Source organism: Lissotriton helveticus, chromosome 8, assembly GCF_964261635.1.
Source record: "Lissotriton helveticus chromosome 8, aLisHel1.1, whole genome shotgun sequence".
Taxonomy (NCBI): Eukaryota; Metazoa; Chordata; class Amphibia; order Caudata; family Salamandridae; genus Lissotriton; species Lissotriton helveticus.
This window is the reverse complement of record NC_136069.1, coordinates 811,877,779-811,905,115: the sequence shown is the minus strand read 5'-3', so window position 1 is coordinate 811,905,115 and position 27,337 is coordinate 811,877,779. Positions and strand designations below refer to the sequence as shown.

Genomic DNA, 27,337 nt, shown 5'->3' with positions numbered 1-27,337 from the left:
AGGGAGCCATTCTTATCATGTCAGAAATGAAGCCTGCCCCCAATTCAGAATGGATAGTATATGAGGGAGTGGACTGTGGCACTGATAGGACAGATCTTATAAATTTATTTTCGGTCACCTGTAGGCAATCTGGGGCACTGTAGCCCCATATTGAACTACCATATGTGGCTACTGTGAGGCATTTCGCTTTATATATCTTCATCAATGCTACTATAGGCCTTGCCCACAGTTTTTTTGTGAAGCTCTGGAGTGCAGAAGTAGTTCTTGCGAAGGAGATGTTTCTGTTTTTGAGTTGCGGGCCCTAATTCCCTCTCTCATCAAAGGTAATCCCCAGATAAGGGAATGTGGACACTCTGCAAAGTTCTTCTTCGCAGCAAAAAAAAGTTTTAGATTGCTTCTTCCTAGAGCACCTCCCCATAATCATGATTTGTGACTTATTTGCGTTTATTTTAAGATCCAGGGAACCCATAAAATTCCCAAAGACATCTAGCAGCCGTTGTAGTCCAATCCCTGTCCGTGAGAGAAGGACAGCGTCATCCGCGTAGAGGAGAACTGGAATACCAAGTTCCCCTATACGTGGCATGTCAAGAGTTGCCTCCTTTAGTGCAGGTTCTAGGGCATTGATGTATACCGTAAAAAGAAGGGGGGCCAAGATGCACCCTTGCCTGACCCCCCTTTCTGAGTTAAAATGGCTAGAGCAGCGCCCCTCAGCAGTACCCTGACGGAAGCCAATAGACCAGAATGTAAGTCCGCCAAAAGGTTAACTAAGGGCCGATCAAGTCCCATGTTGAGTAAAATTTGCCATAGCTTTGTCCGGTTTACAAGGTCAAATGCCGATCAGAGGTCCATGAACCCCAGGTACATTGACCCCTCTTTAGCCTTGGTATATTTGTCCAGTAGCAGTTGCAGATTAAGGCATTGGTCTAAGGTGCTCCTTTTTGATCTAAACCCATATTGCACGTTCGACAGAACCCCTCTGTCGTCGAGCCAGTCCGGTAATTTGTGCAAAATAACCCGTCCCAACATTTTGACCGAGGAATCTATTAGGGAGATAGGTCTATAACAGGAGGGGTCCTGCCTGTCTCCCTTCTTGAAGACTGGGATAATGATAGATTTTTTCCAGGACACCGGTATGTTATTTTGGTTCAGAGCGTTAAAAACACTACACAAGATCTTAGACCATAATTTTGGCGCACATTTGAAAACATCTGCAGGAACCCCGTCAGGACCTGGGGCCTTATTTTTTAGGGTCTGTTCAATCGCTCTTTCTACCTCTATGTCTTCAAAAATCACATGGAAGCCCTCGGATCGGGAAAGGGTGTTAATCATGTGGTTCTCGGGAGCTGGGGTAGAATATATTTTCCCAAAATGTGTTATCCAGCCCTCATCTGGGATGTTAGACTCAAGGGGAGAATTCTCCTCACCCGAGAATAGCGGTTGATTTACGATTTTCCAGAACTGCCCACTATTTTTTAAGGTCTCAGGGGCAAGTAATTGTGACCAGGCCTCTCCTTTCAGCTCATTTTTCCTGTCTTGAATAGCTTTCTTATAGGCAGATCTTAAGCTGGCTATTTGTAGCTCGATCTTTAGGGGTAGCCTTCAGGGCCTTAAGTAAAACTGCATGTGCCCTAGAGCATCTTTTATTAAACCATCTTTTACCATAATGTCTCGTCTGTCTAGGGCCAACAAGTAGGCTTTGGTTAATTTGTCTACAAATATTATCAAAAGCAGTGACCACATGTGTGTTTTGAGCCTGCTTCTCTAGGCATATGGCCACATCGTCCTCAACCTTGTCCAGTACTTCCTGCAAGAAAGTTTCAGGGACTATGTTTGACCATTTTAGCCTATGTCCTTGATCTTTAACAACCACATTTAGGCCATCCTTGTGAGTCACAGTTTTGAGGGTTAATAAGTCCGCGGACAGTATCTCTATTAACACCGGGCTGTGGTCACTGAAGACCGAAACCTCGGTCTTATACCTTAAAACTTTACACAATATAAAAGAAGACATAAAAATATAATCAATAATAGTACCATCGTCTGTTCCTTTGAATGTGGGGGTCCTAGAGCCACCTTCCCCGCAGCCTGACTCATAAAGATTCCATCTCGCCAAAAAGTTTTCAAGGGCCTCCCCCCTTTTCGAATGTTCAAGATGCATGGGTGAAGAATATGGGGGGCCCTCCTCTTCTATATTGGCACACAGTTGGTTACAGGGATGGATGTTAAAGTCCCCTAGGAGTATTATTTCAAAAGTATTCACATTAGTGCTATAAGTCCAGATTAACACTGGTGCACTCATTGGCGCATGAATTATAAAAATTAATAAATAAAATACTAGGGGTGTCAGAAGGGGATAGTTCAACAATTAGGCAATTTAGGCTTCCTGAGTTACACTGAGTTAATGTACCCTTTAGGTCAAATTTAAATAAACTTAGTAAGCCTCCCTTAGCTCTACCTGCCACACTACTAGTTGCTGGAATGCAAAAATGTCTATACCCATCCAAAGAGAAAGTATTTGTCAGATCCCAGGTCTCTCGGTGCGCTATAATATCATAGGTTTTTAATTAATTGATCCAGGTGTTATTCCCTGCTTTAGCCTTAATACCAGCAATGTTCCAAGTCATAATCCTGCAAGTAGAGTGTGGGGGCTGTACATTAGTCCTCGGATTATTTGACAGTCAAACATTTTCCTCCAGAGATGATAGAGGGGTATATCGATTGGCCAGTGGGAGGGCTTGATCAAATTGGTTATGTGGCCTAGACAACCTATAACAATATGGGTCCAATCTATTTGGGGGTTGATTTCCAATTTGGGGAGGATTAACAAAACCACGCCTAGGTAAAGATGAAAATGGCTTGGGCTGATCAGTATGTAAGTGTGGAGTATTACTAAGATGATTATAAAAGAAACCAAGAGGGCGTGCACATACAGTATTATCAGCAATTGGTAGGGAAGCCGCTCTAAGCAGAACTGTGGCAACATGCTGCGGATGCTTAAAATTAACAATGATACAGTCCCCCCCTACTATTTTTCCTAGAGTTTCCTATCCAGCTAACTCTTCGGGTAGATATTATGTCATTTGAGAAAGCAAATGGAAACCCACAATTTCTGTTCCATCACGATACTGATTTATTTTTCAGGGAATCGTGGGTTTCCAGCCGAGACTCAGTAAGAAGGGAGTCCACCCCAGGTACATTTGTTAATACTACTATGTATTGAGCACAATCTGGGGGGAGATTAACTGAGGGTCTTCTCTTTGCTTCACTCCTCCCCTTGTTGTTCCCCCCTGCTGTAGTGGGTTGGTTACTAGGAGTCATTGGGGGTGGTTGAGTAGCTGGTACAGGGGGTGGTTGAGTGGCTGGTACGGTTTGTACAGTTTGAATGATCCTATTCCCCCCATTGCAGGGAGCAGCTGCATCCTTGTTTACATTATTGCCAACCTTTATGCTCTTATTTGTTTTAGTCATGGCTAAATGAGAATTCAAAAGGCCGCCCAATCTAGTTACTTCTTTTGTTACCTGGTCTAATTTGGCCACAAGAGGTTTAATCATAAGTTCTAATTTGGATTTAATAATACTGGCCAACAGATCAATTTGGTCAGGGTTCAGGTTAGTCGTCTCGGCCTTATTTGAGGTCTCATTTCCTCCCCCTGTGCTTATAGGTGGTGTGCCAGCTCTTTTAGTTTTCCTGTTCCCCCCCGCTTAGCAGGTAACTTCCTGCAGGCCCTTACTACTCTTCGTACTGGGGAGGATGCCGGCGAAGATGTCGGGGAAAGTTGTAATGAAATATCCAGCGGGTTATCCAGCACTACCTGGCTCTGCACTGGAGGAGCAATTATTTCATTATCAATAATTATTTGCGAGCCTTCAGTGCAGCTACGATCTAAGACAAGAGCATCTGGGGGGACGTACAAGCTTGTAGGTGAAGCCGAAGGGCTTACCCGGTTTAGTGAAAGGCACCTTTCTTTGTTAATTTTGCTTACTACTTTCACCAAGTAGTTATCCATTGTACTCGTCACTAGGGGGGTTTTAGCCGATCTAAGTTTGGACATTATTATATTTCAAGATGACAATTACGGAACAATATTTTAAAGGCACCGTAACTAATACACAAAGCGAGCTCTGATAGCAATAACGACGACTAAGGATACACATGTGATAGTACAAAATACGTAACATAAAAAGTCTCACAGTTTTGGGGTGTGTGTAGGGAGGATAAACCAAAGTCCGTGGCCCAGCCCAGCCTCAGTCAGCCCTGGACAGCCACAGACGGCCCGCCCTTTGCCCGGGCTTCGCCCGGCGTCCCGCGAGGCGGGGCTTACGATGTTATTATGCGCCTCCTGGCGCGGTTAGCTGAAGCGCGGGCCGCATGGGCTGATGGGAATTGTAGTCCCCAGCCCGCTCTCCACTCGGCGGCCACGCTAGAATGATGGCAAGAACTAGCGAGGCAGCGGGAGGCAGGTAGGTGACTCCGGTGGCTGGATAGTGTTGCAGCAAGAGTGCACTGCAAACAGGTAGTAGGCAACAAGCCAGAGGTCAATCTGTCCCAGGATCGGCAAAAGTTCCGTTGTAGTGGTATGCAATGTAAATGTATGCGTTGTAAAGGATGTTGCGATTAAAAACTGTGTTGCTAAGGCATGCATTGTAAATGTATGCATTGTAACGTCATTCATTCGATTCTCACATGGTGTCTCTTCATGGTCTCCATCCTCTGCGATGTAAGGCATGTTCCGTCGCAGGACTATATTGTGCAGCATGCAGGAGTCCACGGTGATTTGACACCCCTTATCGGGTGAGTAGAGGAGAGTTCCATCAGTCTTGTCCAGACAGTGAAATCTGGCCTTTAGGAGCCCGAAAGCCCAATCCACTGGCTTCTGTGTTCTTCCATGGGCCTCACTGAAGCAGACTTACCCTGGTGTTACTGTATTCCTCAGTGATGCCAAAAGTCATGGATAAGCTGAGTCTCCTAAATGGAAAACAAGAGGAGAACCAAGATATGTAACACCATTTCAGATGATTCACCTTGATATTACCCAAACAAATATTATGTAAGAATGCACATTCCAACAATTCAGGCCTTCTCACGTCCAAGTTGTGACATTTGTAAGGATATGTTGTTTCTTAGTATAATGGAATCATGGGCTGATCCGTGGAAATGTGCACAGACACTTGTGATGTACTAATCAGCTAAGCAGACAACTTGCTCATTGATTGAATGAAAGAGCTTTTGATTCCCGAAGACTTGTTTCCTGGCGTGTGGTGGCACTAAGGCAATATTTGCGCCATCAATTGCTCCAACAACATGTGGTAGGTGACCCAAACCGTAGGAATAGCCCTTCACATTTGCAAAATCCTCAGGTCATGGAAACTGGGTGAAGCTGTAGATGTGTCTCATCATTGACGAAAGAACTTATAACACACTGCTGAAAGTTGGTTATGACATTCCACCAGATACGGACACAGTTTGTTGGAATGATCCTGTGGCAACAAAATGTAGTACTGCCATGAGTTTCACAACTGGTGTAATAGCTGTGGGATTTATGTTGTGAGGCAGAAGATGTGGCTCCAGCTAATGACATAAATCCAATATAGTTTGTCTATTCAATCTGAACTTTTGATCATATCCCTTTCTTCCATGGTGGCAAGGTCTGGTAATGGGTGGTTCACTTGTTACTGTCATCTCATCACTCTCCCCGAGTTCAAATGTCTGCATTGGAAGAATTGTGAACATTTGTAAACATTTCCCATGTAAGCCTTTTTTGATAAGGTCACTTGCCTCCTAACCTGCAGCCATCAGGACCACCTCCACTTTTGCTGCTATTTATGACCTCTGGGTGCAACAATGCCAGGTCGAGCAGGTGAGAAGGTCACTGCCTTCTTGCCAGAGGAGCTGTAGTTGCTGGCACAGGAGGTCCTCTCCCTGTATGGCCAGCTCTATGGCTCATCAGAGAAACAGCTACACGTTTGAAATGTATATTGAATGTGTCTGTTTTTTTTGTTACATTAACACAGGCTGCAATGTCCTTTTGAGTTCCAGAGTGAAATGTAGTGATTGATGTGAAGTGTCATGTATTTTGTTCCATATATAGGACAATGATGTTGGGTATTTGAAAGTACTTTACAATGTTAAAAAACAAACAAAATATGTGTTGTGTGTTTAAAGCCCTAGATTCTACTTGGTGTGTATGTAGCGATATATCTATGTATATGTTTGAATTACATGTGAAATGTAGAAATCACACCTCATGTAAATTAGAAAACACATTATATATAGTCTTTAGAGGCCAGACGATGAAGCTATCACCTAACTACCGTCTCCGTTTGATTCACTTTAAATTTTAACATAGGCTGTACCGCACCCCGGTGCAGCTTCACAAGCTCGGCCTCGTACCTGGTGATAATTGCATGCGTTGTGCTGCGCTGGCTGCGAACTTTGCTCATCTTGCTTGGCTTTGTCCAAAGGCATTGGACTTCTGGCGATCGGTTTGCTCCGCGATCTCCGAGATTACTGGTGCGGTGGTGAGTCCAGAACCCTTCCTGTGTTTCCTTGGCTTCGTCAAGCCCTGCCCAGATGCCTCACGTCATCTCGTTGCAATAATGCTGGTTCTCGCCAGGCGTAGGGTGGCCATGTGCTGGGGTCATCGTCCCGCCCCCTGGGTCGAGAGTTGGCTGGAGGATGCCTCTCGTTGTCAAACTCTCCTGTCTGAATTTTGGGACTTAATGCCTGCAAGATCTCGTCTTGTCGACATCTGGGGTCCCTTGGTTGCCTACCTGCTTGCCCGTCCCCGCTCCAGAGGTGCTGCCTCACCCACGCTCCCCGCCGGCCCTGGGTCTGCGGCGGCCGCCGGTGCTGGCCAGTAACCTGCTTTTCCCCTGATCTGCCAGGCGCTCCATCTCCTCTGGGCTCGCTTACTGACTAGACCTCCACTGGGTCCCTGTGAATGGGAGGCCCCCAGGGGGGTTGGGTTCATGTTCGTATCTTTAATGCTATGTTTTTAGTGACTTTGACCGATATTCCTGAGCTATGCACTGTTTGATGTGTCCACTGATGTATATGCAATTGTGATTTGATACTGCAATTTGTACTGTGTCTGCTTTGAATTTTGTCCAATAAAGGTTTTTCAAAAATAAAAAAAAATAAAAAAAAAATATATATATATATATATATATATATATATATATATATATATAGTCTTTAGAACTGTACATATATATTTTTTCTAAACAAATGTTAGCTATGTGTATCGTCCCACTAATACTCAGCCTAGATCAGGGGGTCCAAACAGTTGATTGGGAGCTACCAGTTGCTCCCAGACCCCATCAGAGTAGTAGCACATAGCCTTGAGGTTAGTTGTTAGATGGGCACAAGGTCCTTTGTGCTTATAAAAGTTAAGGAAAGGCTTGTTCATTTGACATCATGATCATCAGGCTGTGGATAGCAGGCCTGACAATGAGCAATGAACCAGAATCATGGGTCAAGCTGGGGCTGAGTCTCAGGGGCACACAACTGAAGCACTGAGGTATTTATGTCATAAACATTATTTCCTTGACAACTCTAATTTGGAGGTGTGTGCAGAAATGTGCCCCTGAATGGTATTAAATGTATGACAATTAAAATGGAGAGTTACCTAACTTCATGAGCTAACACTTCATTTAATTTTACTCCCATTTCAAAGTATTTCATGTCCAAACATCAGGCCCCTTACTACCAGTGGGCAGTATTGACTGTGCCATAGGTATTCATTCAAGATACACCTGATTTAAAGTGCAGAAAAATGTTTCATGATATTAAGGGTTAGGTAGAATATTTCTCTGAACTTTGGAATTCCCCCAGTTCAAAAGGACATACAATTGTAACTTTGTATCATCCAAGTAACAGTGCCACATATGGCAAAAGCTGTGTCCTGTATTACAAGTGCATACCACACAGACTCTGTAACGTTTACAATTATATCCCATTCATACGTACACATGTTCAGGGTTGGCGATTCTTTATAAAACCTCAGCGGTTTGTCGTACTACGACTCTTTTTCCGGCAGATTTGTTTCAGGCCATTCATTTCTCGATTTCTTCTGCTCCCTCTGTATCTTTTTCTGGCCTTCTTATCTATAGGCACCCTGGACCGAGATCCAGTTTCACCCTCAAACTCCTTAAAATCCTAGAACCCTACTTTGGTAAATCCCATCTTACAGTTATGGGGGATCTAAATTTTCATTTAGATGATTTCTGTTCTAAGGATACCCTCTCCTTAGTGGACCTTATGACTGCCTGCGGTCTTCTCCAGCATGTAAACTGTCCCACCCATCGGCCGGCCACATCTTGGATGGGGTGTTCTCTAATGACCCCAGACTTTCTACGGGCTCTCCCATTCCCCTGGTATGGTCTGACCATCTGGTGGTGCCTCTTGAACTCAAACTCCCCCCCCCCCTCCTCTTACTAGTGTCATGGGCTTACGAATAGGGAACTTAAAAGAAATTATAGGGGTATTACGAACAACTCTCTCTCCTCCCTGGTAGCTGAGAGCGCGACCCTAGTTGTTAAGGATGCCAGCGATGCTGCGACGGAGCTAGCTAACTCTATCTCCCGAGCAGTCGATATTTTGGCTCCTGCCTCCTTTTGCTATTCAGCAAGGCGGAAACCATCAGCTCCCTGGTTTACAGAGCCCCTTAGGCTCTTAAGGCAGAGTTGTAGGAGGCAGGAGAGGTTATGGCGAACGTCCTGGAATCCCAAGGATCGAGAAAGACATAAGTTGCTATTGGTGGACTATAAGATAAGGGTCATCAAAGAAAAACAGGCTTATTTCTCGAAGCTTACCACGTCCCTTACCTCCTCGAGGGATTTATTTAAAATCGTTGACTCTTTATGTTCCTTACAAACCCCTGATTCCATCACAAGTTCCCAAGAGCTGTGCGACAGGATCGCGCAGTTCTTTCACACTAAGATTGCGGACATTCATCATATTCTGGAAACTCAGAGAGCCCCCTTTCTCTCCTATCTCAACACCCCTTAGACTGCTGGGGTAAAGTACCCACAAACGTTTTGTCCGACTTACCACCCCTGACACTGGAGCGACTAGACTCTCTACTAAACAGAACCAAGTCAGGTTCGCCTTTGGATCCCTGCCCTTTGAAGATCCTGAAAGAGTGCAGGGAAACTTTGCTGCCCCCTCTGCTGGAGATAATGAACTGTGCCATGTCCCAGGGCATCTTCCCTACTGTTTTGGAAAAAGGCCATAGTCAAGCCGCTGCTTAAAAAGCCGACTTTGGATCCGGACATCCTTAAAAATTTCCGACCTATCTCGTTGCTGCCGGCTCCAGCTAAAATGCTTGAATGCCATCTCAATCAGCATTTGACTTCTTTTCTGGAGGACTCAGGGTTTCTGGACCAATCACAGGATGGCTTCAGAAAGTTCCATAGTACTGAGTCAGCTCTCACGGTGGTAGTCAACAATATTAGATCAAAGGTCGACCGAGGCCAGACTACTCTACTGGTCTTACTTGACCTGACTGCAGCGTTTGACACCCTATCTCCTTCGACTTTAACAGCTCGGTTGAAGGAGATGGGTGTGGAGGGCCCAGCACAGAGCCTCCGGTCCTCTTTTCTTAGCCATAGAGAAGAGAGGGTCAAGCTTGGAGAGTTCCTCTCCCCTGCTAAGCCTGTGCAATGTGGGGTCCCACAGGGGTCGGCCTTGAGTCCAACCCTTTTTAACATCTTTGTGGCCCCACTTGCCAGGTTAGTAAGATCGCACGGGATGGAGGTGGTGTCATACGCCGATGACACGCAGATCATGGTGTCCCTCTCCCACTTGGTGAGTACCTCCAATTTCAGCTTCAGGAACTGCATGCAGGCAGTTTCCGAATGGATGATTTTAAATTCGCTGAAGCTGAACGGAGAGAAAACCGAGGTCTTGTTGGTAAAGAACAAAACATATGGTCCAGTGACTGGTGGCCCCCCTCTTTGGGTACATGCCCTATGCCTGTTAAATCAGCCCGTAATCTGGGAGTGATTTTTGACACCTCACTGGACATGACGCAGCAGGTTAACCGGACTGTGTCCACCTGTTGGGGAGTCATCAAGACTCTTAGAAAAATAGCCCATTATCTTTCCCCCCAAGCTCGTAAACAGACCGTGGTGGCCCTTTTGGCATCACGGTTAGATTACTGCAATACACTGTACGCGGAAATCAACAAGAGCCTGATTCTTCGCCTACAGATCGTCCAGAATGCGGCTGTCAAATTTGTTCTGGGTGTCTCTAATACCTCCTCTGCTACTCTTGCTAGGAAGAGTCTGCATTGGCTCCCGATCCATCTTAGAACAACTTTTAAAATTCTATGCTTGGTCTTCAGTGCCCTAGCAGGTGTAGGTTCAGAAGCCATTGGCTCCCTCCTGGTCCCCTATACCCCTAGCAGAAGCCTTCGTTCTGCCTCTAAGAATCTCCTAGCTGTTCCTCGAACAAATAGAGTCAGATGGGGTGGAAGGGCCTTTTCTTCTATGGCCACCAAACTGTGGAATGAACTCCCCCCCCCGAGTTAAAAGCACAACCTTCTCTTGCCCTTTTTAAGAAGGCATTAAAAACGTGGCTTTTCATTGAGGCCTATCAGTAGCATGTCTTTCTGATTCTTTTATTTGGTTCAATATTTGGTTAGGCGCCTTGACGCCCGTTGGGTAAAGTTGTGCGTTATAAATTACTTTATTATTATTATTATTATTATTATTATCCCTAGAGTGCCCGCTCTCACTGACACAGATGGCACCCCATTCAGAGTGCCCTAAGACACAGTATGTTGTTCAAACCATGGTATCTTGCTCGATAGACATTCTGCATCAATTAAACGAAGCTGGACATGAGGGGGTCTGGTACCAAAGTGCAAGTTGTTTAGCCTTCAGTAGTTCACAATGTTTTGCATTGATCTGAAAAAGTTCACACCACAGAAAATGTAGGAGCCCCCTGAACTAGATGATGGCCTGGATTAGTGAGTGTAGGACATGACAAGGGATGAGGATAGTTAACAGGTGACTGCAAAAGTGTGTATCAATATAATTGTTTTGATCTGCATGTGAAAATACACATGTTGTATAGTAACATATGAGTCATACTTGTGATAGATGAAGTTAATTGTGCTTCATCAATGCAGATAAACAAAAGTCATAAAACCATTTTTTTCCTTTCATTTCTTGTATTCATACAAGTCAATGCCCATCAGAAACAGGCGGCGTGGAAGGCCATCACCAGGAAGGAGTGCACCCTGAGGGTCTACAAGGGATGCAGTATCCATTGAAGGAAGAGGTGGGAGGACCTAGGATGTTGGACCAGAAATTCAGCCGAAGTCCGGATCGGGCAGTCCTCCGAACACGGGAAGCACATGAGCAGCACATTGACCACCCTAATAACCTGCATTCTTGTAATGGCCTGCCCCCAGCTTGATGGGCCCAACAGCAGCATGAAGGGGGCAAGTTCTTATTTGAGTTTCAGGTTACATGACTAATTTTTTGTTAGACATTGGATATTTCACATCAACATTAAGGGTGACCCATGTCCAACACACAAGAAGAATTCTTAAAGGTGTATGTTTTGCACAATATGTCTGATGATGTGCTTTGTCTTAATTTGCTGGAGAGGAACCCACCTGATTCCTGTTCACTGCCAAAGGACTGTTCTAAACAGAGACATAGCTGCCTAAACTACACATATACATCAGGTGTTTGATGTCATAAGGGGCAGTTGTACCAAACAGTCCAATAGTCTTTATTGTAAAAAGAACAGATGCATGACTGAATGCTGAACAAATCAAACATTCACCCCCAGTTACAGATTTGGGTTAAATCCATCGTTTTTTGCATGTCATGCCATTCCAGTTTGGACCCAGCTTTATGCAAATCAGTCTTGACCCCGCTCCTCAGGGGAACAGGCCAGTCTGAACTGCTAGGCCAGGTGCTCCCTGGACTGGAAAGTAGCATGCTTGGGCTTGTTTTGGGGTATCTCCGCCTCATCAACCAGGCTAACCTGAATCCAGTGGCATAGCGAGTACAAGACCCACGTCTGGGCATACTCTTCCCCCTTAGGGTGATAAATGCAGTCCCACTCAGTTGGCCAAACCCACCCCTATAAAAATGGTGGCATCTCCTTTGCTGCGGGCAACTTACCAACTGTCGCTGCCCCCGGCTTCACTGAGTAAGGAGGCTATTGATCTCCTCTAGAACAGCTATGTAGACCGGCTGCACTACTGAATGCAGTCCAGGGGCTTAACTACCACATACAACAAATGGCAGCATACCCGAAAAGCATTCACAGTGCTGTGTCTGGCCTACAGAGGTCTTTTCAAGGTCTAGCCTCCTTACTGACCACAAACGCCCACCATCCAAACCTTGTGCCACACCTCCCACCCCTTACCCCTCCCAATTCCCTATTCCTAGGCTTGTCTCAGGCACACTCACACCTTTGCATGCACCCACTCAAACAGACACAAGCAGCACACCCACAGAGAAACCCAAACACCACAAAAAACACAATCCCCCAACCAAACATATTGATACCACACCCAGAGCCACACGTGCCACAACTACCACCACCAGACCCACAGACACGGCAACCTCTACCACACCCACATGCACCACCACCAGCATACCCACTGCAGCCACCACACACACACATGCACCACCACCAGCACAAGCACTGCACCCATTAAAACCTCCACAAGCACACCCACAACCACTAGCACAGGCACCTAAGCCACCACCACACACAAATACACCCAATACCAACAGACACCACACCCACATCCATAAGCACCACAACATCCACAGGCACCACAACCGCACCCAGCACCTCCACAGCACACCCATCCACACACACATTAGAATCCACACCCAGAAAACCAAACGCCTACACTCATCCAAACAACTGACACTTAGGAAGCAAGGCACACCCAAACATGCATGGCATGCAACAGCCCACAGGCACCTGCAGCCTCAACAGATACATACACATAGGCCACTGCCACTCCCTCTACCTCCCAAACTCGACTTCCTACTGAATATCCTACCCATTTCCCCCAAGAGAGTTTGTTGTTTACCCTTGCCTTAACCGCTTCCAAAGTCTAAAGGACCCCTCCTAAATGCAAAGCTATCCCATCAACACCTCCAACCCACATCCCAACCCACCCCTCCCAATACAGAAACCAAACCTACTAAAACCAAACGTATCCCTCGCAAATGCCAAGCCCGCAAACCCAAGAGCACCCCTCCCAAACCCACCCCCCTCCTTAACCCAAGAGCAACCCTCCCACGTAAGATCTTTGAGGTTTCTGTTCTGCCCACTAGATGCCCCTTCATGAGGAGGTTCCCCTTGGCAGTGAATTAAGATTTAAGCTTTGTGCCACTACACAACAGTGCAAAGGACCTTTGTTGCAACTTTCTGGACTGCAATTTGGCTGTGAAAGAATATTGTTTGGAATAAATCCATAATTTTTATTTCACCCCATTAGTCCTGGCATTAATTTAACTTTGCAATTGTTTAATTCCTAGCAATGTTTCTGACTAAAATGTGCAGTACTTAATTCTTTTTACCATGATGACAGGTAATACAACAGATGTTTTTACTTTATCTACTTTGTTAAGTGCATACACTAGTTAACATAGTATGTGATGGTCAACTGAATGAAGGTGCAGGCATTCATTATAGTAATGGCCACCAACTAATTGATGCTTACATTTTTTTGGGAAGTGTTACTACAGGTGTGTTTGTTTCATCTTGACTACTGATCAGTAAAAGTGCGATGCATTAGAAAATATTGTGACTATTGTCAAGTCAATTTAAGTCAAGTGTATTTTTTTAGTTAATTAAAACCATCACAATGTTTACAAAAGGTATAAACAAATTACATTGCTGACATCGTGTAAAATGAATCTAAAAAGGATACTTTTTTACATCGTTCATTCATTTAATTGATAACTTTTGTACATCCTATCACTATATATTCAAAGGTGCAGGTAAAAGTACATAAAAGAAACATTTCTGCTCCAGCGGATAGAAGCAAGGGGAAAATTGAAAGCCCAAATTAAGGGGCAATTATGAATGACAAAAATAGTGACAATAAAACAATGTTTTAAAGTTTAAAGCAGTCAACCATCAATAGTGTTCTTTCCTTCAGTCCCTTGGTAATTTTCCAACAGAGCACATTTATAGGTGTTAAAAGAGGAGGAAAATTGAAAGTGCAAGTTAAGGGGCATTTATTAATGACAATAAATAGCAACAATAAAACAACAATCTAAAATGTAAAGCAGTCAACCATCAATAGTTTTTTTTCTTCAGTCCTTTGGCGATTTTCAAGTAAGCACACAGACTGTTTATAGGGGTTGAAACATCATTATTGGCCGTTACGTGTTTACTATCAGCATATGAAAAAATAGATACCTGGCTATAAAACAATCAACTGAGGTTTATGATGGCCAACTGTCCATCATGTTCTATTACTCACACCTTTACTTGTTGTTTCGTCTTTGCACACAAGTTGGTCAAGTTAGTCGTGGGGGTCAAACATCATCACTGACCTTTTTGGATAGTCCACTGCATGTTTTCCATCAGCGTGTAAGGAGTACTTTGAGCTAATCACAACAAGCTAGATCCAAAAACTTTACAAGTTTACAGTTTAATTGTGGATCCCCAGGATTGAAACAGTAAATTATGGCTTCCCTGCATGTATCTATATTTCTGCCATTAAAACAGGTTTTTAAGTATTGTCGTCTAAGCCTTTGTAGTACTGGGCAGAAAAACATTAGATGTACACGATCCTCTTTCTCATCGTTGCAATGCCTGCATATTGTCGAACCAGTGTATTTCCATATTGGCATAGTTGCTAACACTGTGTAGTAATTAAAAGTCCTTGAGCCAGGTATATCAAACACGCTGGATTTAATGAAGCTTAGTTCCAAGTAGTTGCAGGTAATAAAGTAGAATATAACAAAACCCCACCATGAGCAGCCTCCCTGCCGCTCAGGCTGCCTGCCAACAACTGCCACTCCACACACAAGCCAGGCATCAAAGATTCCATGATGTCATCAAGCATTCCAAGGCCCACACCAGCTGAGCAGCAGTGAAGACACACAAGCCAACTATAACATATCCCCCTTCCTTAGGGAAACAACAATTCACAAGTGAAGGAAGGAAATGTAAACATCCATCAAAATATACAATCAAAATATACACAATGCATTGTGAAAAGAAAGCATTTACATTGCATTTTAAAGAAATTGTAATCAAATCCCCAATATATGCAATGCATTCTCAAACTAAACATTTACATTGCCCCATCCCCCTCTCTCAGGGAAAAAAAATTAAAACAAGCATTAATGACACTCGGCATACCACTAAATGCATGAAATCTGGTAAACTTCCAGAAATAAAAATTAACTTCACTGGGGCGCTAACCACCCACAAACTATCCATAGCAAGGCACTCACCACCCTAAAATAAACTGCACGGGGCACTGACCACCCCAAAAACTCATCACCATAGGACACTTACCACCCTAAAATAAACTGCACGGGGCACTCACCACCCCAAAACTCACCACCGTAGGGCACTAACCACCCTAAAATAAACTGCACGGGGCACTCACCACCCCAATAACTCATCACCATAGGGCACTAACCACCCTAAAATAAACTGCATGGGGCACTCACCAACACAAAAACTCAACACCGTCGGGCACTCACCACCCTAAAGGAACCGTATTGTGGCACTCACCGACCCAGAAACTAAGAGAAGTATGGCACTCACCAACCAATAATAAACAGTACTGCGGCACTAAGCAACCCACAAACTCACCACCGTAGGGCACTCACCACCCTAAAATAAACTACACTGGGGTACTAACCACCCCACAACTATCAAATCACCTCAGGACAGGATACACCACCCCCATGACCTCCACAAAGATGGGTAGACAGTGCAGTACAAACAAACTACGACCTTGAACCTACACACAGGAAACAAGACATGCATTATAGTGACCAGCAATATAATGAAAGGGAAGTCCCAAGCTCCGTTGAGCGGTCTCTCCTCTGAGGTCTCCAACCAAAGAGAAATCTCTCTCCTTAAGCTGCCAGTAGCTGTATTATTCCGGAAAACTTGCAGAACACCAGGAAACAGTTAACATGAAACATGGTTTTGCCGAGTTGCTGACTGCACACTCACCAGCATATGAAGGAAGAAGCATTTAGTGTCCCAAGTTGCAGCTAAAGTCACTTCAAACATTTGCACAGTGCACCTTGCTGTTTTTTAAAGTGTTACTCCCGCAACTGCTTGGTGAACCAGAGCTAAACATTCACCAAAGCTGCATGTCAAACAAGAATGCAGAGGCATCAAAGGGACTCCACCAACCCTGAGGAAACCACCACTCTCCAGCTTCAGACACAGCATAATGAAGATGGTGGCACACCGACGTGAGGAGAGGATACAGACAGTCATTGAACTGCACAGTGCAAGTTCCCCGACCACGATTCCAATACGACACTGCAACATTCCCAAAACTTTATTGAGGGAACCACGTGGTTGCCAGAGCGCGTAGTATGCATATAGCTGCACCAGACTCAATGGACCGCGCCAAACACAAGATGGCGGCGCACTGAGGATACGCACGCCGAGTGGCTCCAGGTGCGCTCGTGCTCCAAAACATCTACATTTGATTGGTTCAGATGCTCCGTCCATCACCACCCCCTTTTGTACAACTTTGTTCGCCATAAGTTGGCAGGGTATGCTCAGACGTGAGTCCCTTGCTCACTTTGCCACTGGATTCAAGCAGGCCGGGCTGAAGACGGCTGAAATGCCACAAACTGGTCCTCGGAAGTTTGTTTCCGGTCCAGGGAAGGCATGGCTTGGCAGTTCGGGCTGGACTATTCCCATGAGGCACAGGGTCAGACTATTTTGCATATGGCCGAGTCTGAACTGGGGTGGCAGAGTGGGCCAAAGAACGGTGATGGATTAAACCCAGATCTGTTGATTGGGTGTGAGTGTTTGATTGGTTCAGATGATCCGTCCATTACCACCCCTTTTGTACCACTTTGTTCGCCATAAGTTGGCAGGGTATGCTCAGACGTGAGTCCCTTGCTCACTTTGCCACTGGATTCAAGCAAGCCGGGCTGAAGACGGCTGAAATGCCAGAAAATGAATTCACTTTCTCACCCAGACGACCTTCTCCTGAAGCAGGCAGCGAGGCGAGACCATCCCCCAAATCACTCTCAGCCGTGTCCCGTTAGCGCTGAGGGGCATACAAAGCAGAAAACTGTTAAAAGTTGTGCTTCACAATTCATGTGCTGACACAGAGGCACCCCAAGCAGAAAACTCCAAACAAAGCTTGCTCATGCAAGGGCAAAACGGGAGCTTCCAGAAAGTCACCTTCGCCCCCTTCCAACACATTTCAAGGTGTCACTCTTCAATGGCAAAGAATAAAAACACGTGGTCCGATCTTTGACAGGGTCCGTTCTTAGCTCACAAGCATATATATATGAACCCAGAAGTCTTCCAGGTGACTGCTGAGTGCCCAAGCACCAGTTTTTACTGCCAAAACAAAACCTGCTGTCAGACCATGAAACTTCTCATGCAGGTTCAAAGTCCAAAAGCCCTGGCTGCAGGCTGTCCAGGTGTTATAAGACACTGGTGGGGCTTACCAGGGCGTTTCTTTAGTTTCAATTAACGAGTTTCACAGTCTTTAATAAAGTCCTTACTTCCTTAGCTCCAGTCTTCCTTCCTCAAAGTGTAGGTTCTTTTTAAATCGACGCCAAAAATGTTGTAATTAAAAGTCCTTGAGCCAGGTATATAAAACACGCTGGATTTAAATCCATTGTGCTATACACGCTTGGGTTGGTATCCCATCCTCGTCGCCAAAAATGTAGCAATTAAAAGTCCTTGAGCCAGGTATATAAAACACGCTGGATTTAATGAAGCTTAGTTCCAAGTTAAGTTGCAGGTAATAAAGTAGAATATAACAAAACCCCACCAGAAAGCAGCCTCCCTGCGGCTCAGCTTGCCTGCCATCAACTGCCACTCCACACACAAGCCAGGCACCAAAGATTCCATGATGTCATCAAGCATTCCAAGACCCACACCGGCTGAGCAGCAGTGAAGACACACAAGCCAACTATAACACACTGGAATGTTTCGAAACATAGAGACAGGAATCTGCATTTTATGTGTACTAGGAAAGGAATAGGCATGTACGGGGCAGCAGACAGGTTGGTATAATGTTTTATTGCCATCCATGCATGCAAAAGGGTACTAAACCTGTTTCTCTCCGCTAGCACGGAGATCATTTTTGTGGATCTGTTTGTTGCCCTTCTGAAGATATCATAAGATTCACCTGATGCCCTTAATTCTTTGAGACCTAACTGTTTGATGGAAGTATACAGGTTCTTATGGTATTCCGATGACTGATTGTATTGAAGTGTTAACCATAAGGCTTGGTTTAGGTGGTTTTGAAAACAGCTAATTTTGTACCAATTATTTAATTTTTATTGTTGCCATTCTTTTGGATAGATCGTATTTAATGTTGCCAAATTCTAGGTGGGTTTGTGCAGGAGAGGAATTCTGTGGTAAATTGACTACTCACCAGATGTGTAAATTGGTATCTTATCCAATATTTCCGTATCCCGTCCTTTCACTGCCACGCTTGCATAAGTGGTTGTGGGCATTGGTTTTGAGGCTAATACAGTTGAGAGCAGCTGGAATGATGGGCTGTTTAGTTTCCTTGCCAGGGTGATGAAGGCATGAATTAAAACAGTCCCTTTTTGCTTAATATATTGTTTTTGTTGAATGAAGCTTCCTCTTGAGACTAGGTATAGGACCAGGTATTTCTAATGTGCCACTGACTTGAGGTAAGTTTAATTTAAAAGGAAGCTTGTTGCACAGCCCAGAGCAGTTTTAAGTGTCAATGTTTTAGTTTTGCAAAATGTATCTTCAGGTGATTGTTTTTTACGTAGGTAGCAAGTGTATTCAATGATCTTTGCAAACCCACTTTGATTTGACTGAATAAAATATCGTCAGCGTATGATAAATGGGTAGGCCGGAAAGGGATGAGGCCCCACTTTTTCGGTTTGAGCCACAATAGCTGGCGGTTGATGCTATCAAAATTAGATTTAAAATCTATAAAGGCAAGATGTTGCTTGTGTTCCAATTGCTTGCTTTGATCTTAAATAATGGCAGTTGATAATATATTTGTTACTGTACCACCTCCTTTTTTGAAGCCAGTCTGGTTCTGGGGAATTTTGTTACTTTTATCTGACCAGATGGTTAGGGATGTTAACAGCAGGGATGCATAATGGTTACCTCTGAGTCAAGGAGGGCGATCCAGCGTTAGTTTGCTGGATTTGCCCTGTCCTCAGCTTTATGTATGGAATATATTATTGAGCCCCACTGATTTTCCAAGAATCTTCAGCTGAACTAAACTTTGCTGAATAACAAGGCCAGTGTGCTAGACCAAAATTCTAAGGGACATATTAGCAAGGGCTTATCGCCACTTTAGCTGCACTTTTTTGCTGCTAAAGTGGCAATATATTTATCACCCTATTAGCAAGCTGTCTCTAACAGGCGTTAGCGACAGTTTTCCGGCGATAGCAGCTGGTTTTTCTATCACCTTGCATGCCAGCTATAATTTTCGCTAATGACATGCAAGGTAGGCATTCCAGCTCTAAATATCTCAAAAACCCCTGCGAACTGCACTTCGCCCCATTAGCAAGGAGGGCACGGATCCGGGAAGCGACAAAAAAAATCACGCTAAGGCCCGTTACTGCAGGAACTTAAGACCAGAAAATAGCTGGTCTTAAAAAGGGGGATAAGTCTTGGGCCCACATATATGCATGTTTTTGGTGCTGGACAGCGCTGCAAGCAATGTTGCAGCGCTGCCCTGTGACAAAAATACAGTGCAAGAATGTGCATCATCAATAAGATAGTGCACATTCCTGTGCCCCAGTCATGAAAAGTGTTGCTGCGCTGCGGCAAGACAGTGTTACAACACTTCTCATTACACCCCCTTGCAACAGCATGGATGCGCTGTACTCACTGGACAGCGCTCCATGGCACAATTAATGACAGATACATCAGGAATCCTGACGTATCTGTCTGCACGACAGTCATGCATTGCTGCAGTCGTGTCACAATCACGATGCAACTCCAGCAATACATGGGGCCAGCCTATCCCCTTGGCACTGCGTCACCCTCATGCCTGCCATGAGGCAGGCAGAAGGTACTGATACAGTGCCTTTCATGAGGGGTGCCCGAATGTCAGCGTTGTAGGTGATCCATCGGTGGTGGTTGCGCACTGCGGTGTCATCGTTTGGAAGCATTGGTGGAGTGTCGGTGCGGAGGGAGTGGACAAGACGTTCTGAGGGGGCCTTGATCCAGCTGCGAGAGGGTGCTATGATGGCACTGGCGTCCGGTGGGTAAGATGAAGACGTGATTCATCCAATGATGGTAGTGCCAGGAGAGCCCAGAATTGTGGCTGTAGTGGAAGTACCTGCTGGCGTAGGTGACATGCTCGACCATGTGTCTTGCTATGTGGCCTGTTGAGGTGCCTTGCTGTGTGCATCTGATTTCAGTGACCTTCCCCAGGAGGGGGTGGTGCTCTGATCACTTGGGTTTCCCAGGTGGAACATGAGGTCACCGAGTTCGATGTCGTCTGTGGATGGGAGACCTTGGGGTGCAATGAGGTCAACAATGGAATTGGAGAATGGGGGCCATGGCCCGGGGGCCTGCACATGAGAGTGCCGCAGAGGATGTTCATGGGCCTGGTCCGGATCTTGGAGTTGCCGTAGTCTATGGTCACCCTTGGGTCATTAGAGTGCGTGTGCTTCTATAGGTGATGGCAATGCCTCCATTCTGACGGTCGGGGTGCTCCTTGCGGGTGACACTGCAGCCGTCAGTGACGGTGATGGTGATGTCCGGAGCAGAGGTTGGTCCTGGCAGGCGAGTTGGAGACCAGGGTTGATGGCGAGGAGGTTGCTGGCTTAGTATAGGTGGAGTGTCTAAGAGGAATGATCCTTGGTGTTGAGTGCGCTCCAGGGGCAGTCGGATGCAAACGGCGTAGCCTATGGTTGCCTTTGGCTGGGGAGACGACCATTACAATGCAGGCAGTACATCGTTAAAAACGCAACTCCGACAATGCAGGTGACATAACATCACATTTGAATACAACGCATTGTGAGGTCAGTAATGGTGTAATTTGAGTATTTTAGGTGGGTATGGGTTTTGGATGTAAAAATTTTTCTGGTGTTTCTTTGGGGTAAATATGAAAAATGGAGTGTATTTTGGGGTAAAATATGAAAAACTGGGTGTTTCTTGGGCTAGAATATGAAAAATGGGGTGTATTATGGGGTAAAATATAGAAAACGGGGTGTATTTTGGGGTAGAATATGAAAAATGTGGTGTATTATGGGGTAAAATATGAAAATATGGGTTGTTTTGGGGTAAATTATGAAAATGGACTTTTTTGGGGTAAAATATGAAAATGGGGGTGTATTATGGGGTAGAATATGAAAATGGGGTATTTTTTGGGGTACCATTAGAAAAATGGGGTGTATTACGGGGTAAAATATAAACAATTGAGTGCTTTTTATTTGGGTAAAATATGAAAAATGGTGTGTATTATGGGGTGAAATATAAAAAAATAGTTTTTGGGGGGTAAAATATGAAAAATGGGGAGTATTATGGGGTAAAATATGGAAAAGGGGGTGTTTGCTGGGGCAAAATATGAAAAATGGGGTGTGCATCTGTCTCAAATGTGATTTTTGGTTTGTGTTTTGGGTGTACAAAAAAGGAATTCTAGGGTTCACGGTTGGGTTTGTGGTGCAAAGGTTAGTTTTGGGTTCCACTCACTGAAGTGGGAACAGTGATCTATATGTCTGCGCTATGCAACGCTCACTCTACTGTTGCAATGCACCTAGTGTTAGTATGCATTGGAATGGAATGCGAGGTGATGGCATGCGTCGCAACTATGTATGTGCCTTTGGCACACGAGTGGTACACCTGCTGTACATGGACGAGCAGCGGCCACCATTGAAAAGCGCGGGGGCTGGACAGCTGTGAGGTGGTAAACGTGGGAAATAACACTGGATAGTGCGTGGACACGGTGATGTGTGTGTTGTTAAGAATTTATTGAGGGAAGTCTTACCTTGAAGCTGTGTCCTGTGTCTTTGTAGCTCCTGCTCTCCTACGTCTGCTTCCAGGAAAAGGAAGTAAGCAGCCAGGCTCCCTCCCCTGAGTCAATCACAATGCTGTGATGCAGCAGTGGGATTGGTAATCGGCAACGGTACAAGTCATGGAGCCAGGGGCTGGAGGGCAGGCGATGTTCTTCATGCAGGCTGTAATGCCGCCTGCATTGCGAACAGGGAAGTGTGCATGACTGCTTTGGGCGGCCTGAGTGGGCCAACCAAACAATCATTGCGCACTTGAGTGGGCATGCCAATCTGCCCATGCCTTGCTCTGTGTTTGGAGCAGTCCTACCAACCCTCCCACCCCCTGTGGATACATAGCATGATTACATCAGTTAGTTATCCCTTGTTATTAAATTTTGATCTGTTTTTTTGGCTTCTCAGAGCCCGCACTTCCTGCTTCCCGCCACTGCTGCTCTTTTGGCCCGCACCCGTGCCCTCGCTCATTGCCGCCTCCCAGCTGATCATTCCTCCCCCCTCCCCTACTAAATGGCGGATGCTGCACCAAAGGCTCGCCTAAGCCAAGCCCATCTGAGTCCATCCGTGACCGACCGCGACCAGCGCCTGGAACCCCAGATCTCAAGCCAGCCACTGCTACAGCTCAGCCACCCTTCACGCACTCAACCACGGAAAATTCACAGACTGACAAAAGGCCTTGCCAAACATGACCCACGGCCAGTTCTCCTGCCTCTACTGCTGCCTTCCACCAGACGCCACAGTCGGCCTCCCACCCCCGACACACCAGCCAGCCCACCATCTCCACCTGGACGCCGGTCACAGCCGAATACACCGCTTCAACCATGAAAGACATCCACTCGGGGTCCCCACCGACCCTTGCACTCCTCACATCTACCCCAGCACTGAGATTGCCCTACTCACCGCAACAGATGATATCCGCACCCTCCTGGACCAAGGCCCCTCCGCATCCCTCATCCTACTCTACTTTTCAGCTGCTTTTTACACCGTCTCCCACCGTACACTAGTCGCCAGACTACACGACGCCGGCATACAAGGAACAGCCCTAGACTGGATTCGATCATTCCTCACAGGAAGAAGCCAAATGATCAGACTGCAACCCTTCCTCTCTGATTCCACGTAAACCAGCTGCGGAGTCCCACAGGGGTCATCTTTGAGTCCGACCGTCTTCAACATCTACATGACCCCCTCAAGACCATCATATCCTACGCTGACACCCAGCTTATCCTCTCCCTCACCAAAGACCCCACCACAGCCAGACTCAACTTCCAGAAAGGAATGCATGACTTCGAAATCTGGCTATAGCTCAACGCTGAGAAGACAGTTGTCCTCGCCCTTGGAACCACTCCTTCAGCATGAAACAACAACTGGTGTTTGCCGCCCTCGGAGGCCCACCTACCCCCTTGGACCACGCCAAAAACCTTGGCATCGTACTCAACTCATCCCTCACCATAAACCGACAGGTCTATGCCGTCACCTCCAGCTGCTTCAACACCCTCCGCATCCTCCACAAGACCTTCAAATGGAGCCCCCCGGAGTCAAGGAAGACAGTCACCCATGCACTCATCACCAGCAGACTGGACTAATGAAACACACCCTATACTGCCATTTAAAAGTCCCTACTCCGCAAACTCCAGAGGACACCACCGCCAGACTCATCCTCTGCATCCCCCGGCACGAACACATTAGCCAACACCTACGTAGAGTCCACTGGCTCCCCTTGGAGAAAAAGAGTCACCTTCAAAATCCTCACTCATACCTACAAAGGCCTACACAACAATGGACCCAAATACCTCAACGATAGAATCAACTTACACATACCCAAAAGAGACATCCGATCCTCCAAACTCGCACTGGCCGAAACCCCGAGCATCCACAGAGCCAGAGCAGGCGGACGATCCTTCTCCCACATTGCATCCAAGACCTGGAACGACCTGCCAGCAGATATCAGATGCGCTCCCTGAACACCTTCCGGAAGACACTCAAGACCTGGCTCTTCAAGTAACATATCTGTGCCCCCCCTCAGCACCTTGATCCCCTCACAGGTGAGAGCATGCTTACAATTCCCCTGATTGATTCGCTGATTGAGTTATCATTATGTGATGATTGTTCCTCTTCTGCACTGCTTGAGGCGGTGAGGCAACGCTCTTCCACCAGAGCGGAAGAGCAGCCACTGGGGGGGTGTCATCTACGTGTGTGAGGCATGAGCGACTCACCCCTGGCCCTTCTGCGCTACGCGTCCCACCTTCTCCTTACCTGGTCATTAACACTGTGGCGTAATCCACTGCACTCTCTCCAAATCTGTGACTCAGCCAGCAGGAGCCTCAGCCAGGTGTGATTTCACTCGGCTCGGTACAGCAGTCACTGCCTAGTACGCTGGTGGACCTCCTGATGAAGTTGATGCAGGAGTACCCCCTTAGCCGTGAAGGCGCAGCGCTCATGCCACACAAGTTCGCTGTAGCATAGGGGGCTCAGACTCCACAGAGTACGGCCAGCCCAACATTATCCGGCCTATGATGCAGGGAGACGGCACACACCGTTGGTAAGCCCCTCCGTTCACACCGGTGTAGTGGTGGATCAGAGTATCCAATGCTGACCTCACAACGTTGGTGCGCAGGAGCGCCTCTACCATTAACAGCTCCAAGGGTCGCAAGGCGGTCTTCTCACACAGGTCAGCAACGTGTTTCCATGTGACCTGCCAGACTTCACCGCCAGGTGTGGGCGATCGTCGCACATCAATGTCTCCCACCACGGCTCATGGACTCCACAGCTCCTCCACATCCCACTCCAGGCTCCAGATGCAGGGCCAGCGGGGCATCCAGGTTCCAGACGCAGGTCCAATGAGGCATCCAGGTTCCAAACGCAGGTCCAGCGGGACAAGATTACTATTAAGTCCAGAAAGGCTTTATTTCTCCTTGGGACTTTGCATCCACTCTGATCTAGGTTGTGTGTAACAGGAGCTCCTCCCAAGGTCTGTGTGTCAGTGGCAAAGATAACAATGACCTCTTATTTCAAGGTCCCAAATACCTCTCTCAACCAGAGCCTCCACCATCTTCTTTGCCACGAGCCCCAGATTTACCTTGCAATATGCACTCTGGACTAGACGTTTGGCATTGGAAGTGCTTCTTTACTGGTTACAATCCCTCTTCATCTGAATGTATTTAACATTTGTTTTTTAAACCAAAGTGATTCTTGTAACCTGAGAACTCTGCTGCACTGCAGTCAGTCTTGTTGAGATTGCAAGTTTCACGAGTCCCATACCTTGGTGTCTCTCTGCTCCATCTGCTTCAATGGAACTTCATATATGGATAATTTACTATAACCCTCTGTGTTAACCCAAAGAAGCTCAGTAGGTCACATTTAAATGAGAACACCAGACCGTAAGAGCACCTATGAATATATTTCTATGTAGTGTAAGTATATAACTGTGGTTTGATTGCTCTGTGTCTTCATTTTTGGACTTTGTCACTTTAATATTTCAGAATCCTGTTATCATGGCCACGTACATCAATGGGGTCAGTGTCGTAGCAAGAAAGTCTCAAATAATTCATAGAAGGAGAATAGACCCCTCTGCTCTCTAAGTCAGTAGTAAAATTATTCACCAATTGGGCGAAATGGCCCCTTCAAACACTGCAGCACCCCACCCCTTTCACTGCCTTTACTGTAACGCCAACGAGACTAGTTATAGTTATTTCAGTCTCATCATTTAAGGGCGGAAGCATTTTCCATATTGTATACAACAAATCTATAGGTATAGCCTATTTATCTGTTGCAACTAACAACCATTGACAAAGCCAATAGTCTTGGCTTGTTGTAAGTGTATTGTTACTTGTATTATACATCTGTATGCAATGACAGACGCAGCAAAATACCAGTGGGGAGGCACACTACGTTATGCTAAGAACAGATTTTTAGCTATTGTGTTTTGCAACCACACCCTTAATTACAACTGCCATGTCCCTTTGAGAGACCCTCCCCTACCCCCATGAGCTTTTTCATTCCCCTATAGCCTTGCTTAGCGCACAGCCCTGCCACGAGCTGCTCTGAGAGGCAGTGCATCTGAAGCATGCATCATAACACTGACAGCAGGCTGGGCTGTGCAGGGCCACCCTCGTCTGCCAGTCTCCTGGCTCATCCTCCCAGCTATCCATCCTGTTGGTCTGCATCCCAGCCATCCATCCATCTATCCAGTCGGTCTGCCTGTCCCCTGGTTCACCACCCAACAATCCATCCTGTTGGTCTGCATTTCAGCCATCCATCCATCCATCCATCTATCCAGTTCATCTCTGTCCCCTGGCCCTGCCTTACAACTATCCACCCAGTTGGTCTACCTGCCTTTCTCTGTACTTTTCTATCAATGCACACACCCACACTGGTGCGTTCCCTGTCTCTAGGACCCTCTGTTCACCCACCCATTCATCCACCTTTCCACCCATCATTCACCCTGTGGATCTCTTAGTTTCTTTCAGCCCGTCCATCTTTTTCCCTCTCTACCTTATTAATCCATTCATCTATCTGTGCTACCGATCACTCACTGTCCACCCAGCTCACATCCATCTGAGCGTCCCTCCATCCACCATTCAACCATGCATTCATACACCCACCTAGCCAGCTAACAAATCCAACAGGCTTATGTCCGTCCATCCATCCATCCAGTCAGTTCTCTCTGTCAGTAGAGCAGGTTGCTAATCGTTTCATGTGCCTACGTGTCGTCCTGTCTTCCACCAGCTTGCTCTCGCTCACTCTTTCTTTGGATCACGTCACCCTTTATCTATTCTGTCTATTTATGGCCTACCTGACTGTTTCTCCCTTTGCCTGTCACTGTATCCTTTCAATCCTTGTCTCTCAAGCTCTCGCTCTCTCTGGGGCATTGCTCTACATTGATTTATCTCTTAATTTCTCCATGAACAAGTTGTTGAAGATGAATCTTGCTGACCAGGGTTCTAATCCCAGTTTCATAATTTGACGTAAAATGTTGTGATTCTAGACAAACAACTTTAAACCTGCATGCCTCCAATGATACAATAAATTTCCGTGAATAGCAGCAGAGTTTGTCCCAATTGTGTCTGGTTTCCACTAGGCCCACACCCAGCACTGCTCTGTGCAGAGACCCAGAGGTGCAGAGGTGGTAAGTGGGCAGTGGCAGTGTCCCTACCGCTTT

At 46.1% G+C, this 27,337-nt stretch overlaps 1 protein-coding gene across 1 annotated transcript in view; it reads right to left on the bottom strand.

The window, feature by feature from the left end:
• The window catches only part of ITGBL1 (integrin subunit beta like 1), a 1,428,718-nt gene that overhangs the window by 44,113 nt on the left and 1,357,268 nt on the right, over window positions 1–27,337 (bottom strand). The gene's annotated exons all lie outside the window — the stretch shown is intronic.